Source organism: Anomalospiza imberbis, chromosome 2, assembly GCF_031753505.1.
Source record: "Anomalospiza imberbis isolate Cuckoo-Finch-1a 21T00152 chromosome 2, ASM3175350v1, whole genome shotgun sequence".
Classification (NCBI taxonomy): Eukaryota; Metazoa; Chordata; class Aves; order Passeriformes; family Viduidae; genus Anomalospiza; species Anomalospiza imberbis.
Window position 1 is genome coordinate 37,334,283 of NC_089682.1, and position 8,209 is coordinate 37,342,491.

The following is an 8,209-nucleotide window of genomic DNA, read 5'->3' on the forward strand; positions in this document are numbered from 1 at the left end:
AACTTAATAATTTTGTTCTTTTAAGATGTTCAGGAAATTTCATATCTAAAGCAGAGATTGAATTAGAAATTGTTTAGTGTTTGAGAAAAAAATTGGTACCACCCATTATTTATTGAAGGTTATAATTCATAGTTGCTCAAGAGTAGAGAAATGCAGTCAGTTTTTTCTGTGAGTTATGTTGTTTCTGATTTGTTGGAATGATGGAACAAAATCCTTTTTGCAGCTCAAAGTACATGATGCTCATACTTGTAATATTGACTAACATAGAATAGATTAAGGTACCTGTAAAACACATCAGTAGTTTGGCTTTCCTAAATTCTTATAAAAATAGTGTGAAATAAATGATCCATTGATATTTTGGGGCTAGCTTGTAGAGTAACGTGATGGGGTATAGAAACTTTTGGGTGAAGGCTTTTTTTGTAGCCCATATTCCCCTTTCAGGGCTTTCTGATGCCTGAGTGCAGCAAGCAGGTGCAATTCTATGATATAATAATGAGGATATGGAATGAAAAGGTCCTGCTTTGGAAGACATTTGAGAAGGCAATTAAGAACTTCCTTCTCAGCAGAGGACCTCAATGCCTGAAGGGACATTTCCTGTGGGTACCCAGCCAGAAGGATGGCTGTACTCTAAGACTTTGTCAAGATTTCAAGGGAGAATCTGTCGCTATTGGACACAAAATGTGTGCACAGAAGCTTGGTAAGTTCAAAAGAGAAAAAAACCCTGTTTTCTTCAAACATCTGGTATTTATAGAATTCCAAAGGTGACCGTGGATTGGAGGATGGAATTACCACCTCTCCAACCACACTGGTCCAAAGAACAATCAGTCATTTCTCTCCACCCACAGAGAAATATTTAAACTATTCTATTTATACATTAAATTGTGTGGGAACTCTGACTCTCAAATAAGTAAACATTATCAGAAGGCTAAAGAAGTTTTATGATAACTTTAAAACTTTCAAAAAACTATAAAATAAAACTTAACACTTAAAAATCAGAGCAACAAGAATCCTCATAAGTTCTCAGCTGGGTAGAATCTTTGACAGAAAACAAGGGGATAATATGGATTTATACATAAACATATATATTTGTTTATGCAAGACAGGGGAATAATTTCAGATATTAATTATAACTGTTTATTTAAACATTCTCCTTCTTTACTTAGACTAACTGCAAGGTCTTCCAAATTTCAGCCTGAACCCAAGATTCAGTTGGGTTTCAAGCTCCAGAGGTTCACTGAGGTCTGTCTCCTCTTTGTGGGCAGCTGTTATATCCTTGGCACTCTGCAAATCTTTCCATGTATCACAAGACAGGTTCAAAATGTTTTTTTTTAGTTCCATGTTCATGAGCCCATGCAGAAAAAGGTTTTTTAATGTGCTATTCAAAATAATTTAAAAGGAAGACCTCTCCAATTTACAATGCTGTCTGAATCTTCTTTTGAAGATATCAGCCTTTGAAAAACAAAATTCTCTCTTTTCACAAAATTGGTAACTCACAAAACCCAACTAACCAATGAAAATCCTAAATGACTTAAAAATCCTTTGTGAGCAAAGGGGCTTGCCCATAGAATAGTGGTATTGATTTCATCCCCTTTGTTTCTCACTAGAGATTACCTTTTATTAGCATGTGCTAATAGATATTTTGGTGGAAATCCACTGAATTAAGTGGGTTTTTGACCTTTAAATTAGTGTTGGAAATATCCACTGTGTACCTAGAAATTTCACTATGGAAATGGCCAGTGAGTTCTTATTTAGTTATGTCAACAAGAAGCAGAAACAAGGTTAATTTATAAAACCTCTTAACTATTAACTTTCTCTTGAGAAAATACCTTAGACCATGCCCTTGTGAAGCTACAATAGTGAGTGCTACAGTACTACATTGAGAAAACCCTCTATTATTTTATATAACATTTAAAGCCAGTTCTTAGATATAAAGGTGTAGCTGAAATTCAGTTAAGGTTGAAATATATTGTCCTTTGAAATGTGTCTTCAGCATTTTTGACTAGCTGTAACATTTAATTTTTTTTAAATATGAAAGGATGGTATTTTTCAAATGCCTGAAGTATAGGGGAAAAAATTTAAATGGTTGCCTTTTCAGAAAGCTTTCTTCAGCCTTTTCATTTAGCCTTTTAGAAAGGGCAGAGTAATGCAAACTCAAGATACAAATAGCAAAGAACAGTAGAAATGATCTTCCATAAGGTGAGGAGAGGGATATACTCAGTTCCACATTCTTTACTTAATGAGGTGATTATTTGTTTTTCCCCAAATAGGAAAATATATTCCTCTGAAAAAGCTACATTTTAATATATTAGGTAAAAATTTGACTGACACTCTGTAAAATTTAAGGAACAGTAACTAAAAACTATAAATTACACATTTTTGCCCTGGACCGATTTACTACTAGATTACTACAAAATTCGATGCTTATAATGGAGCCTTAAAAATATTTATATAAGTTTTTTGGGTGAGGGGTCTGAAATAAAGGGGAACAAAAAAAATAAAAAGCTTGCAATAGAACAATTGATTGCATAATATCCTGAGCAAATATCTCAGTATTATGCAAATAAGGTTTGCTGCAGGTGACTACAGAATAATTATTCTAGTGCTAAAATTGGTGATGACAACTGTATTTTTCAGAAATCTGACTGCAAACCTTGGCTTTTGGGGATGACCTTGTGTAAGTGGTGACTAGTGACACAAAAAACTTCACCATTAGGTAAATGTTCTGCTATGGAGGGACTCTGAAGCAATAAATTGTGCCAACACATATCCATTTCAGGACTTCTGTAAATTAATAGACTGCTTGAGTAATTAAACAACATGGATAAATGTCCATCTGTGGAAAGTTCTTGAAAAATGATAGCAATATGAATAAAATCTAAAGAAAAATAAGTGTAACACAAATAACTTGTGATAGGATCCAGTGTGAATCTCAAAGAAGGAGAATCGTTTTATTGCAGAAAAGTCCGTGATGCAGATTCTAATAGCAAGAGAAATGAAGCTATAGTAGTAGACACAAGAAGATTTAGAGGGTGGAAACCATAATATGCCAAGGGACATTTTTTTGTTTTCAGAACACCCACGCTCCTAGTAACTGATATTAATGTTACATTTCTGTGTGCAGAAAAATTGTCTTCGAAAGGATTTCACTGAAAATTTATGTTCCCTTTCTGCTGTCTTTTCTGATATTACTTACATGCTATATTTTGAAAATAAATAATCTCTGCGACAGAATCTGTATTTTTCAATGTACTACTAATATGAAGCAATGTCACAATGAAAGTAATGGTTTGATGTTTCCATGTTATTAAACTTCAATTTAGTTCTTCAAAGTTATAAAATACTAAAATTCTCCACATATTTAAAGCTTGAACACTTAAAAAATACCTTATTGATGAGCAGCATTGGTGTATTAGATCTTTTAATCAAAATGTGGAGAACTTTGAGTAATTAATTTTCTTGCATTTTAAATTATTCATAACATTTTTATTATTAATATTTTGTGGTTTCAGAAATTATCTTTTATAACATAGTAATATGAAGAGATTTCTTAGCCTAGACTAAATGAATGTTTATGCTTGATAGTCCATACCATTTAACAAAACTCTAAAATCTCAGAATTTTTTCAGAACTTTTTTTATTTTTTGGATAGTCTGAAATGTTTTTGTAATATATTCTAGCTTGGATTCATATCGTTTAGTGAACACCCATTTTCTCAACAGGTTTGCAACTTTTTAAGGTTGTACTCCTGCCATGCAGCTCCCCTTGAACTTCAATTTGTGACATTTGGAGAGAACTACAGAGATACTCTTTAGGGATGGATTTCCAGATGCATCTTTTCCTTTGTTATTTCTCTAGGTATGTGTAACAAGTCCTGTGAAATGCTGTGTGTTTCTTAATTTCCATGGGAATTGAGAGAGTGCAATGCAGAGTGCAAGCAGAAGTACCACCTAAAACAATGGATGGAGAAGAAAACATCAGATTAATCCAGAGCTCCTATGACTTGTGAGTATGACTCAAGTGTTCTAAAAGTAAAAAAAAAAAATGCACAGCTTTACAGGTAAAACCAGGTTTTCCCCATTTGCCTAAATTATCAAGGCTCCTTTTATCCAAGTTTAGTGTTTTTACTTACCTCACTATGTTGGTACAAATAAACTATGCTTTTCCTTATTTATAGCAATACTCACTATTTTGCCAGTGTTCGTTTAAAATGTCTCAAGTGGACTACACCTTATAAAAAAATCTTTTTGGATGCTTAATTTTATCTTAATCCATATTAAATTAAAACAAAGCAAACATCTGGAAATAAAAGTAACAACAATAACTTAAAATACTAAAAGATTTACTTTAGTGACAATTGGAGAGTCACAAGGACCTTCATTAATCTTCTTAGCTTTCTCAGGGAGATTTACCTTGTTGTTTTCCTATATGTTTTATTTAAAAGGTGCAAGCTGTGTGTCAGGAGTGGAGAATGACCATATTTCTTCCAGTTAATTTTAAAACCCTGTGAAGGTTTTTGTTGTTTTATTTTCCAGATGCCCGAAAAACTTTCTATTAATCAGTCTGGGTACAAGACTAGGTACAGTCATGGGACTGAAAATCAGTTTTGATTATGTACTCAAAGTAATGTCATGACACGGGGCTGGTGGTTGTTTAGTTTTTGTTATGGTATAAAAAAGGATCACCCTCATCAGTGAACTGATGAACAGGATAATTCAAGGAAGAAATGACATTGCTTGAGGCCAAAATGGTGAAATGTTCTTCAATGGAATTATAACCACATGAGAGAATTTTGGAGAATGAATAAAGGTCATTTGGTCCATCAAGACATATTCTTTTAGTAGTGTGTTTCCCCAAGGATCATATCTAATTGTTTCTTGAATGACACTGGTGCTTTTTGCCTCTACAAGTTTGCCTGCAGGCTGTTCTAAGTATTTATTATTCTCTGCATAAAAAGGTGCTTTCTGAGATATATATATATATATATATAAATATATATATATATATATATATGCTGAATTTATTCTTCAATTTCCAGTTAAGTTCTCTTGTCCTATAATCTGTGTTGGAATGGAAATAATAACCTGATTTAACATTATCTGTGGCAGATAAGAATTTATATGCTTCAAATGAGACAGTTCTACCCTGTCCTTAAAATTAGATGCCCAGATTCATAATCTAAGTAACCACAACTGCATATCAAATGGTGGCAGGGCTCTCCCTTGGAAGATTTCACATCAGAATTAGTCTTATTTCCCTGGATGCATTTTACTGATGTTGTTGATGCTTTGTCCCCCATTGACCAAAAACCTGTGCAATACAGAGCATCTGACGACACTTGTGTCTCTTAACATCAGCTAAAGGGAAGACGAATGCAAGATGCACTTTAAACTTATTTCAGCAGGCAGAAAAATGATAATCAATAGCTAGGGACATGACTGTAAGAGCTCACTAACTCCTCCTTTGCTCTTTTTTCAAAACAGCTCAGTTTTAATTTAGTTCTGGAAGATTTAAAAGATAAATCAGGTTGTCTACACTGTCTGACTTTTAACAGTATCAAACCTGGGTTACTGGCCTTAAAGGAGGGGTGCCTAATCTTCCTGAATCTTTACAGTTTTTGCCTAGTACTGGCTAGAGGAGGCTAGCATCTGATTAGGCAATTCAGTCACAGCCCTATTCATGTGGGGCTTTTTATTGTGTCAGGCTCTAGAAAAGCAGCCAAGACAGTGTTTAGCTGGGTGTAGCATAAACTACTGTAGAAGCAACAGCATGATGGTCTCCATGCCACATTTCTTTTTTGTCTGGAGATGGAGAAATCCAAGTTCCTCCCTCTCTCACCATTCCCCATCCAACCACCCTGCCCTAGTTCCATCCATAACTTTTCTTCATTTGCAGACTCCTTACTAGGCTTCAGATGGCCCAAGTCTACAACTCCTCAGCAAGAACAACAAGAAAAATTAGTTTTTCCCTCTCTTCTGAGAAATTTCTTGAACCATCATACTGAAAATAGACACTATATCATCATCTGTGGCAGACCCTGCTGGCACTCTTCTTCCAGCAGCCTGGGTTTCAGATTAGTTGAGGGTCTGTAATATCAATACCTCCACAGATGTAAGAGCCAGGTTTCATAGCTGATGAGTTGTATGTGTTTTAGGAAAGAAAAACTGACTGCCATCACTTAAGCACTGAGATATTGCTGTGTATGGATTATGTGAAAAACTTTATGGAAATGCAAAAAGTGCCTCCATGCTGGCTCTGAGCCATAGACACTGACCCTCTGTGGAGGGTCTATAAATCAAGTCCTACTACTTATGGACAGAGTTGTGTAAAGGGCGCAAACAGGTTTCAAATTAGCAATAAAACATGTTTATTTAGAGACTTTTAAAAATACCAGGCTTTAGGGAGGACTTTAACATTTCTGGGACTAATTCTTTAGAACAGAATGAACACTATACCCACTTGCTTTCTGGTGGATAAACAGCACTCAAAACATGGTCTTCAATTTGTAAGAAAACAATCAAGAAAAAATGATGACAAGTTTCCAGTACTGAAGGAGAAATCCTTCCCTGACCATAAATGCTTGTATTAACTAGTTTTCCAATGTGCATTTGAGATAAGACAGTTTTAAGCTAATTCTGAATAACCATTTTATTGAAGTGATTTCAGACACACACAATCTCTACTGAGACTCTCTTATCCCCCATTGAACCTCAAGAACAATCAAGATAATTATTCAAATCACAATTACACGGGAAGAACAGAGACCCACAAATACATCCATGGCAGAATTTGTGCTGTCTTCAGCACTTTAATCATCCATCTAGCCTAGAATGTTCTGCAATACTGCAAGCATCCTTCTAATGTACTGGTCACAAAATATTCATGTGAGCAGTGTGAGTCTTGCATATCAGTGCCTTTTTCTGATCATGGGAAGCTGGCTCTAATTAATTGCCAATAATGAGTATGAACATGGGTTAGGGTTTGTGTCAGAACACATCTGTAGAAGAAACTAATTAAAAATTATATTGGTATTGACTTTAATTTATGCTGCCATCACAGTAGGCCTATGCTTGATGGGAAGATCCCTTCTAGCTTAAACATGAGGGGGATGGTGAACAATCTTAACCAGTGTCTTGAGGTTAACACAGAAGTTGAGTTGAACCACACAATCTTCTTTCCCCAGCCATACTAAGATCTAGGGAGGTCCAGGGACAAGGTAGTGTACAGATACCTTGCATGAGCTTTCTCAGTGAAACCATTATCAGTAGGTGTGCAACTGGTGGACAAAGAGAGGAAAATTGAATACTATAGAACATTGTTCCCTTGTTTAAAATTGAAAAATAATGTGAGATAATGAGTAATTATTTTATTCCAGCTAGTGAAACTCAGTGAATATAATTTGCAGAAATTTCTTTACTGTTGCAAGAAAGAAAGAAAAAAAATTAAATGAATTATGAAAAATACATAACAGATAAAACTATGTAGTGCATTCCAGCAGAGATTAAATACTCAATGTGATTTTTAAACTTACTTTGTTTTACTAAGCTTCAGGTTACCAGAGTCTCTTTTATTAAAAAAACCTCTATGAAAATGATTTTGTTTAAGCTCTAAATTAGTGTCATAGCATGAGACACATGGTTTCAGCTTATAACTATATTTTCAAGATATCTCTATATTTGCCTAGGAGAAGGTAACTGAATTTCAGTGAATCAGTATTATATGAATCACATATATCTAGAGGCCATGTTTTAACTGAATATGCATTCTGTTTAGCCACATTAACAAAGTTTGCTTTCACAGGTGTAAAAGAGGGTCAGTTATGCTAATAAACCCAGAGATTATTCCCCTGTGAAGAGCAAAACACTGCCAGAAGCAAAGAAAATGATAAGATTTAGCCAGAAATTGAATATGACATGTTTTTTGCATCCTGAAGTGATGCATTGACCTTACTCGTTCTTCTTGAAGTCTAAATATTTAGTCTTTTCATTCACTTAAATGCAATTCCTTATTTTCTTAAATTTGACTTTGCTTTGAGCTAAAGTTAGAAATGAGATGCTATTTCAAAATAAGATTATTTTTAGTTTATTCAAGAGAATTGTGATTTTACTGTTTTTAATGTCTACTTTGTTTTATAAAATACATTTATGCTCACACATCAGAAGGATTTGTAACAAGTTACCTCACTTAACAAAAATGTTTAACTTTGTATCCT